The sequence below is a fragment of the Meleagris gallopavo genome, chromosome 1, assembly GCF_000146605.3.
Source record: "Meleagris gallopavo isolate NT-WF06-2002-E0010 breed Aviagen turkey brand Nicholas breeding stock chromosome 1, Turkey_5.1, whole genome shotgun sequence".
NCBI lineage: Eukaryota > Metazoa > Chordata > Aves > Galliformes > Phasianidae > Meleagris > Meleagris gallopavo.
Genome location: NC_015011.2, coordinates 80614992 through 80625453, shown reverse-complemented (window position 1 = coordinate 80625453; position 10462 = coordinate 80614992). Strand labels below are relative to the sequence as shown.

Sequence of the window (10462 nt, the reverse complement as noted above, 5' to 3'; positions counted from 1 at the left end):
ATAATAAAAAAAAAAATTAAAAAAAAATCTGTGTGCAACTGTGCATTTCTGTGGGTACAGCAATCAAAGCAAGGATCTGCCTCATGGAAGGCTGTATGATGCCAAGGGATCACATGAAGAAGCTAGAATTTTTTTCCCCAACTACGGTTGACAGTACACACTCTCCCATTGTGTCTCATCATAGAGCTGATGAGGGAGGAGTAGAGTGTACTGAAAAAGTAAACAGAAACAGGGCCACTGACAACAAATGAAAGCAGAATAGTGATTCTATGGAAACCATTTGCAGTCTGGGCTACTACACATCAAATCCAGATTTGAGGCTAACAGGCTGAGCTCTTCTAGAGCAGCATCTTGAGTAATAGCAAACTGATTCACTGTTAGTGTATGCAGAGCTTTGCATTAGCTTCAGAGGATTCTGATCAGAGAGAAAAGCATCTGCAGATTTGAGACCTTACCTTCTTGTGCTCTTCTGTGCTCTTTGAGCGCTCAGATCACACACTCTTCTATTCCAACTATAGGGCACTGGACTTGAGAGCAGACCATTGGTTTAGCTGTCTAAAATCAGAATAAACTTATGAAAACAGATGAGCAATTGTGCCCATACACTTGGAAGTAAACTTGTGTTGAGTGTCTTCTGTCTCATGGAGTAGTCACAATGCCAAGAAGGCAATATTATTAGTTTTTAGGCTTTGGTTTAAGCTATATTAATGCTTCACCTCTTACCTTAAATATACTTCAAATTGTTCCATGACTTCCCTTAGCTAACCATCCACAATGATTTCTTTTTCAAGGAAAACTTATTTTGCATTTGATACAATAACCTTCTACTTAGGCCTTACAGAAGACTAATCTTTTCTCTTAATGACTTCAAAATCATCGCTTACGATCCTTTACCCACAACTTTTTATGAGCGAGTAGCTTTCTGCTCTGGGAATGTGATCTCCATTACTAACTGTAAAAAGTGGTGCTGATGTATCCCACACCAACAGTGAAACATAATCAAATAAGGAATACTGGCTAGATATTAGACACTGAGCACAGCAAAATGGGCACACTGAATCTTCAGTAATTGTCAGAAGAACACAGCTTATTGAGAAGAGATCCAATTTCACTGGAACACAAAATTTTAATTTATAATTTAGCACTAAGGAGAAAGAGCAAAGGCAGCTTAACATACACTTCCAATGATAAGGCACCCTACGTTCCCACGGTTTGTAAAGGTATTATACTGACATACAATTTGAATGTTCATGCAGTACATGAATACTCACACATTCAACCCTACATATACATGAAGAAGTGCCATCCATGTTACATTATTGATGTTCTAGTTACCAGTTCCTAAAAGTTGAGTGCTCATTAGATTGAAGAAGTCCTCTAATTTGTGGTTTTCTGGTTTTGCATCTCAATTTCTCTAGTGGGGGTACTTGTATCCCACCCATTACAAGACCCCTCTGCAATATATTTGCCCAAATCAGTGCACTCGAACTCCAGCAGAAATTATCCAACAGCATGAGCCAGCTTGGAATAAAAGTCTGCCTTGCTGTGAAAGAAGACATTACTCCACCAGAACTATCACTCTCATTGCTTTTATCTTCTTTTTATTTATTTTTTAATGGAAGCAAAAACCCCTGTCATCTCACCTACTCTTTTAATAAGGAATGACTGCCGTGACTACCCCCATCTAGAACCACCATTCACTGCCAGCACCTCTGCTCTCCTCATGTGCTTAGAGAACAACTGATTAGCACTTTGCATAATTAACCTGATTAGCACTGTGCATAATCAAACTGATTAGCACTTTGCATAATTAAAAAGAAATAATAATAATAACAATAATAAGCAGTAGGTAATAGCAAAAGCTGCTAGTCCCATTGCCTGTTCGTTAGCTATAGGAATAGTTTACTGTGGCATAAATTATTTCTTACAACTTTTTTTTTTTTTTTTTTTAAGTAGGCACAAGCTCTTGAGGAATACAAGTTAAAAAATTATCATTTATTTTCAGATCATCAGTGAAAATACTGGTTGTTCCACATTATGACTTCAGATTCCTTGTAGCTCTCTGTGCTACTGCTGAAGACATATAATAGGAAGACCACAGAATTTCAGGGGTTCAAAGGGATCATAGAATCCAGACCCCCTGCTAAAGCAGAATTTCCTATGGCAGGATGCACAGGAAGGCGTCCAGACAGGTCCTGAATATCTCCACGGAAGGAGACTCCAACATCTCTCTGAGCAGCCCATGCAGTGCTCCGCCACTCTGACAGTAAAGTTCTTCCTTGTGCTTGTATGGAACTTCCTGTGTCCCACTTTGTGCCTGTTGCTGCTTGCCACTGAAAAGTCCACTCCTACTGTCTTGACTCCCTCACTGTAGATAACGAGATCCCCTTCCTGTCTTCCCTTCTCCAGTCTGAAGAGTCCTAGGTGTCTCATCCCTTCCTCACATCTTCCTGGGAGATGCTCCAGGCCCTTAATCATCTTTGTTACCCTCCACTGGACTGTTTCTAGGAGATCTCTGTCCTTTTTGAACTGGACACATAAATCCAGATGTGGTCTCACCAGAGCAGAGTAGAGGGCGAAGATCATCTCCCTCAAAGTGCTGGCTGCACCCTTTGTAACATGTCTCAGGATACCATATATCCCCACAATATATTTTGAATGTAGAAAGCTGTATTACCCTTACTCTCAAGATGGGCAAGGTAGAGACGTCTATCCTCAGAAGTACACAGTCATTGAACAGAGGAGGTCTGGAGAGGAACATGGAGTTAATCATACTGCTGCACCTAATCCTGCATTGTTCTTCCCCTGTATGATCATGTTCTTGTCTGCCTAGGTGTTCTGAGTTCTTCTTGAGGAATCTACTTCTGGGAGACAAAGTACTGTCTTTGACAACTAGCTTGTCCTGCCTTCAGTAGGAATATCCCTGGTTAGTGTCTCAGAATACAGGTTTTCAGATTCTGAGAGGTAGCTGAAGTCACACGTATAAACTGCAAACTGTGTGAAAACATCTATGTTAAATGTCTGCATTACTAGTGACTCAGCTCTAGGTTGCCTCCAGACAACCTAGAACAGCACTGTCCCAAGTGAGCAAATCGTTAACATTTTCTGTTTGCTGATGCTATCTCATACCTCTCTCTCACCACTATGCCCTGTGTCTTGACATACTTTATTAACTTTATCTTTCTCTAGCATCCTCATATTAAAACTCAGACTCTTCTAGCACTCCCATCCTCACCTTACATCTCCTCCTATCTGAGGTATTTTCCTCCAAGAATAACATGCATATTCAAGAATAACTTGAACAGAATGAAGGTATCCTTCTTCTATATGTGAAATATTCATTGCCAGTCTTCCACAGTATCCTTACAATGATGTTGTCTTCCACATCAGGCAGAAGACTCACAATGTGGTTTCTCTGCTGGTAGCTCAACAAAATACAATTTGGACAAGGGGTAAACAGAGAGTAAAGCTTTGAGTGATTAGTTCATCTGCACTGCAGCTGCTTGGACAGGAACTGCTGCCTCTGGACTAAATGTGGCCCAGATGCACTCTACTGCATAGACCTGTTCTAGAACAGTGAAAAAAAATCCCCACTGAGCTACATTTTTTTTCATAAATATTCTCTCATAAAATAAATCAATAAGAAACTGGATGGAAAGAGCAATAAAAGAGCATCTTGTCATAATTAACTGGAAGTGTATTGCTCATGCAGAGGAGTCTCTCCCCTCTCTCATTCCATAACCCCAAACAACAGAACCAATACGAACAGCTAAGGGTGCAGAGCTAGTCCCTCATTTCACAAATTGTTTAGTTTTTGAAGAAAAGTGTTTCTGTAGAGATTTTTCAAGTCCAAATGTTCCTGGGGAAGGTAGTTCCAGTAATTCTGGGAAGGAAGCCAATCTCTTGGCTTTATATGTAAATATTTAAACAACATTATTTTTATATACTTACATTTTATACACATATACATATATGTCTTTAGGCTTCCAGACTTGCAAAAATGCAACTGAAAAAATATGCCCAAAGTACAGGTATTGGCTCCCCACTCTGAATCATTACAATTGACCATCAGAAACAAAAAACAGTAATGACTTCATAATATTTGAGCCATGTCATCTATGTACGCTACTCTCTCCGGACAGACTGACAGATCAGAACTACAGAACCTAAGGCATGTAGATTAAAGTCTTAATTATTTTCTCCTTAGAAGTGGCAAGAATGTAAGGTTCATCAATTTTAAATCTTTCAGAGCATAGATGGATGCTGAGTGCTCCACCCATAGGCGTGGGATCTCCAGCCTTTGAGGACATGTTCCGAGCACTTTAATGCTCCAGGCTGCAGCTTTGTCACAATCAGAAAAGTCACTCTACTTCAGGCTTGAATCAGGTCCCTATCTAAAAAGGAATTACTTGGTAGAAAATTCCAGCAAAAGACTGGAGACATACCCAACATTGAGGTTCAGTGAACAAAGTGAAGAGAAAAAAAAAAAAAAAGAGCAGTTTATAAAATTGATGTAGATGATTTAGGGAGCATAATGTACTCAGCCAAGGCATATAATGAATAAATCAATCCATGAGAGTAAAATTTACCACATGGATTCCACCTGTGTAGACTCAGAAATCAAAAACACACCTTAACACAAAGTACATGCATGTAAATTCATAGCTATATGGTTTAAAGTCATCATAAACATTATTTATGAATACAGTATTTACATATCATTTCAAATACGTACATATACACACAGCACAGCCATGTGAGTTCTGTGGAAAGGGCCGCAGAAGTATACACACATACGCACATAAAAATGCATAGAAGAAAGGACCAAGAATAGGGCAAGTCTTAGAAAATGTTTTAATGGTTTTACAAAAAGCCTTCACCCAAAGTTTGAGGGGGTTTTGCAATCTTACATTTTCTATTGCAAAATACACCTGCTTTCTTTTCTTTCTTTTTACCCCCTAAACTAAATATTTCTTCCATCTAATGACTCTCTTTATTAGACAGCATCTAATTTGCATACATTTACATACAATTTAACTGCTAGCTTGTGAGAACAAAGAAATGGCTCTGTATTGTACTGAAGGACAATACTCAGAAAAGGAAGGTATAAAAACCAGCTAGCTCGGTGGCTGTGTATTCTCTTTGTTTCAGAAATACCAGGATTTTTAAACACACCACTTAAAGGGTGAGAAAAGATTATTTCATCAAACAATGAAAAAAGATACAGCACAGCTCTCTTTTAACACATTCTCTCTCTGGCCTGGTTAATGGGATTTAAGGGTCCAAGATTTCTTTGCTTTCTTCTGTTTCCTTTATTAGAACTGATGGATTTAATTCTGTCACATATTTTACTTCATATTTTATTCCTATAACAATCTCTGCTGAAGTTCAGCTCCAATGCTAATTCAATACTATCTTCCTTTCCTTACAGTCAGCCTGGAACAGGACTGAATGATCACTGATGGGCATGAAGTAGTCTGCCCTCAATGCCCAGTGCTAATGGATTTTAGAGTGAGTCTGCCAGAATTTTACCTTGTGGCAACAAGTACAAGGATAATGAAAACTTACCATGTAGCTGTCTGGGAATCAAGAAGAAGGGAAGCAGGGCTTAGCTCCACTTGTGAGAACAGGGAGGGACTGTGGTCAGAGTAAATGGAAGATGCAAGGGATGTGTCAAGCCCTCTAGTTCCCTACGAGAAGAGGAGAAAAGGATCTTTAAGATCTCACAAATGCAAAAGACAAAAAGTTTTAGAAACACTTGGCAGAAGCTGCAATACAAGCCCATCAAAAGCACGATACATCAGCAAAAGCTTTTTCTCCAAAGACTTTGCAGTTGGAGAACCAACTGCAGAGAATGGCTGCAGTTCTAATCCCTGTGGAAATGACACAAAAGCGCTGCAAGAAAAAAAAGAAGTAGGATTGCAAGCTGCATGCTGCACATCCCCATATCCCATCAAATGTGCAAAACCTAGAGATGCAGAACCGCCTGCCATTTGTTGCTTTCTGCGTAGCGGAGCTGCTTAGCTTCATCACCCCATTGTGATACCACCCAAGGTGTGGTATTTTGCATTCAGCAATCATCTGCTCGGTTCTGCTCACCCCAGCCACATTGGCTGTGCAGGCCAGGCAGTGGGCCCAGGGTTGGGGTGACAGGCCTTCTCTCACAGGCCTCGCTGCACAGGAACACTGGCAGGAGATCTGCACTGCAAGCTGTACCTAGAGGAAACTTGTGCTGGCGCTTCCCTGATGTACCTCACTGGCACTCAAAATACATTATAGATTACTTGCAGACACAAATTTTAATTTAAAGCTGGTTGAAATGTTAATGAAGTTGTAGCTGTTTTTGAAAGGGGAGAATTCCCTACTGCTTACAAAAATGTTTTCTTCCCTTTTTTTCCCCCTCCTGTCTGTTCAGCTTCTAATGGTGTATAGCAACCAAACCTCATAAAAGAAATTAATCAAGCCTTCATATGTTCCCTTTTTCAAGGATAGAAAGGTTGAGGTGTCATCTTCAGAGTTTGTCATGCATACCAAAAGGCAGGTTTTAGCAAACAGCGAAGAAAGTAAATTTCAAAGCCAAAGTTCATTTAGCTGTCACATACCGTATTTACAGCTTATGCTGCTGACACCATTAGGTTACTATTTCCAGTATCATACCAACTGCAATTTAAGTTAATTTAAATTGCTGCAACAATCCTACCCTTCTCTTGCCTCTTTCCTCCAACACACGTGCCTGACCCCATCCTTGAGCAGAATCAGATAATTTTCTGGTCCAGGGAACTTTCACCTGAATGAAATTTCTTTTTTTCTTTCTTTCTTTTATTTTTTTTTCAGACAAATCAACTTCCAGTCACAAAATTCTGGGGTTAGAGCTAAGGAGCTTGCAAAAATGTACACGTGAAGGGACAGCAACAGAGAGGCTTCAGCATCAGTCAATTTAAGTTTCCATGAACCTACATCTTGAGATGTCTCGGACTGCTCTGGTAAAAAGAAAGGTTCCTATCACATCGCTGGAAACCAAAGCAATCATGGTTTTACAGGTTTAAAGAAAAGCCATCACCTCACATGCTAACCTAAAATAAACTGACGGGCTATACAGATCATGCAGAACAGACATACTCTGCTTTGATGAAAAATAGCTTGAGATAATGGTGCACTGCTACAATCTGCACCAGGGGCAATTTCCAAGTGGCAGATTGAATTAGCCTCAAGTGACATGCATTACAGTAATGCTTCCCTGAGGCAATAAGGCAAGGTCCCACATTGAAAAGGAAAGAATGGAGCTTTCTTGCCGAAGGCAAATGATAAAGCGCACGATTAAGAACCACTGTTACCAGGACATTCAGAAGCTCCTGAAAATCCTTCAAGGACTTCAGAAAATACATTTGGAAATAAAGAGCAGAACTTTTCTTTTACATCTCTGCAGTTATGATATTAAGTATCCCTTTCGCTATTTTTTTCCCAGAGTACATGCATTAATTCTGGCCAGAGTGGAATCTAAGCTTTCTAACCACCACCATTTCCAAAGTCACTCTGCTCTAGCAGTCGTGCAGGAAGTTGCAGGTAACTCTGGGTTTCAGATGAATACAGAAGACACTGCAGACCAAATCTCTTCCTTTAGTTTGCTTGCACTAAGGGTAACAGACAATTTGGAGCATTTAATCTCTACACTAGGGAGATCCTATGGCAGTAAATAATCACCCAGCACCATCATCTACAATTTCTTCAGGAGAAGGAGTCACTAATGAACAGGATCACTAGCCAGTTAACAATTACAGATGATTCATTGTAACTGGAAGTCACAGTAACTCAGAAAATTAAAAGAGTTAGTGGACAGTCATCAGCTCAACAGCCATAGCTGTCTCCTTACATTTTGCATTAGATCTCATGGGTGGGATTATCAAAAAGGAGCAATAGCATGATTCTCTTTCCACTAGAATTATGGGGAAATAGTTCTAGTTGAATCTATCAGCAGCACATTCAGACCCGTGCCAAATGTTTTTGAAAATCCTCCCCCTTCCCAGCCTGTGTAGAAAATGGGGAGAAACAGAAGTACAGCACAAAGAATTCCACCAGCTTGTGCCTGGGTAGCAACAAGTTGCAGCTTGTACAATTCTGTCAAGTTAAAGATGCTGAGAATTCCCATCTAAATACAAACAATATTTCTGAAGCTAGCAAATTCTTTCAAGCATTCACTTTGATTTGATAAATTATATTAAATACAATTTGCCTCATCAGTATTTTAAAACATGATAGCTAGAGCATGAATAGGTCATTTTTATATACATAACTAAAATCTATCCAGTCCTGTACGCAGCGCAGATTATGTATGCAGGCCCACACTCCCCAAGATAACAAAATTACTCAGCTTGCAAACCAAGCCAGTCACAAACTGCGTAGTCGCAGATAGTGAAGTCGAGCCTGAGCCAATCAGTCCTGCTAAGCAGCTGCTATCTCAGTTGCTTATTAGTTCACCAGCACACTAACCACGACCAAAGGTTTCAGATTGGCTTGCAGCACGCACCGGGACTGCTTTCAAAACACTGCAGAAATGCAACCACAAATGAACGCTATCGAAGTGAGGGGGTAGGAGAGAAACTCATTTTTAAATTTTCGTAAAAGATTTTTTTTTAAAAAAACACTGAAGAGAAAGCCCTTACTCTTGAATATAATAACAGAATCGTGCTGTTTAGTGTCAGAATGCTAAGTTTCATTTTCAGTGGGAAAAAGTGTATAATCATCTTCCTGATTTAGATAGGTTTTAGGTCAACCTTAGCTACATATAAATGAATGTTTTGCTCAAATTACAGGGTAATTTTAATTAGGACACCTTGTTAGACATCCTGTTGGTCTCTTTAACGGACTTTCTCAATTATGAGAAGGAACACCTCTCCATTCACCTGTGACTCAAGTTAAGGTAAAGATTATGCTGAATAAATACACAAAGAAAAATATTTATCCTGCAATAGATATCTTTATTTCTGTTGATCTTTATTTGGCAACTTCCATATTAAAAAGGCAGGCTCCAGAATTCAGCACCCATTACACACCTGTTTAAAAACCACTTGAAGTGCTGGAACCAGCCAAATGCGTCCCAATTAAGCAGAAATGTTGGCACTGTCGTCCCAAGTAAGGAACACCCATTGCCATTTGCTATCATTAGGTTAAACAAGTTTCCTGGGACATAGCTGAATTCCTGATTATGTGCATTGCAAATAGATGGAGAACAACAGAACAATAAAATTAAGCTCAGCACAGCCTTCTGTCCAGTCGTCAAGCACAGCGTATGGGGAGAACGAAGCTCTGGGAAGTGCCCAGGAGCTGTGTGCAGCATACACTACAGTTCACTCTTCTGGCAAGAACCTGCTTGGTTGACATTACTGAGAGATACAGGCTAGGATTCCTTCTCAAAAATAGTCACTGAGATAAAGAGCCGATTCTCTGTTCCCAAGCACTTCTTTGTCTGTACTTGAAATTACTTTATCTTACATGATTTTATTTGTTAGTCAGAATCATGATATGTTAGTTTCTATATTCAATTCAGTGTTAAATCCGTCACTGATTGTTTGATTTTGTAGGAGTTCGCTGATGGAATGACAAGCCCAGAAAACAAAATCTTTGTACATAGATCAGACAGGGTACTGCAAGCTTCAAAATATTTTTGTCAACTTATTTTAAGTGTCTTCCAAAGGGACCAACCACATGGCTAACAGAAGAATCTTGTCTCTGTCATCCATTTAACCCACTGGCCTCTGTCAAGGATGCAGACATGCTTGCCAATAAGTGACAAGTCGAGTGGTCTTTTTCCAAAAACTCAACAATACATTTCAGGGTGGTGCCATTAGAAAGCCAATAGACAGAATCAAAGCAGAGTAATAGTGATTAAGAACTAAGTCTGGAATAGTTCTAATATCCATGCTCAATCCTCTATAATCCCACTTCATTATCAATTTATTAACTTCCTTTGTTGTCCTTTCTGTCATCCAACTGTGCTAGTCACTAATATATCTTAGTTTTGAAAGTGCTCTACGCCATGAGCACAAAAAGCAAGCATCCTTCACATAAAATTGATCAGCTAACTGTATCCAAGTAAAGGATGTACAGTCTCTAAACTAAAAACTTAAAATTAAAGATATAAGAAAAGATAGTTCAGCACTGTAAATACTATTTACTTTGTAACTCATGTGTCTGGGATGTTAGTAGGCTGGGGAAAGAAAAAATATTAAACACTTTTCATCCTTGCTATACAGATTTCATATGAACATAAATACTGTTTATTTTCTTGTACTATTTGTACTTATATAGAATTCACAATTATTTAGTGCCTACAACAGTAACGTAAGTATTAGTACATGAAATAAAGTGTTCTGGGAATAAGATATCAACTATCAATAGCTACTGACCTAAAATTATATTTATTTTCAAGACAACTGTAAGAGTGGAAGAAGCTTTCCTGTTCTGC

At 39.2% G+C, this 10462-nt stretch overlaps 1 protein-coding gene across 7 annotated transcripts in view; it reads right to left on the bottom strand.

Annotated features, from left to right (window-relative positions):
- Positions 1-10462, bottom strand: part of ZBTB20 (zinc finger and BTB domain containing 20) — a 397155-nt gene that overhangs the window by 351570 nt on the left and 35123 nt on the right. For 6 of the 7 annotated variants that reach the window (XR_795317.3, XR_002118321.2, XM_031556022.1 and 3 more), the window contains one exon: positions 5569-5690. The gene's annotated coding sequence lies outside the window, so the exon portion shown is untranslated. Of the gene's footprint in view, positions 1-455; positions 556-5568; positions 5691-10462 lie in introns of all 7 variants that reach the window. The other variant, XM_031556020.1, reaches the window with a different exon arrangement.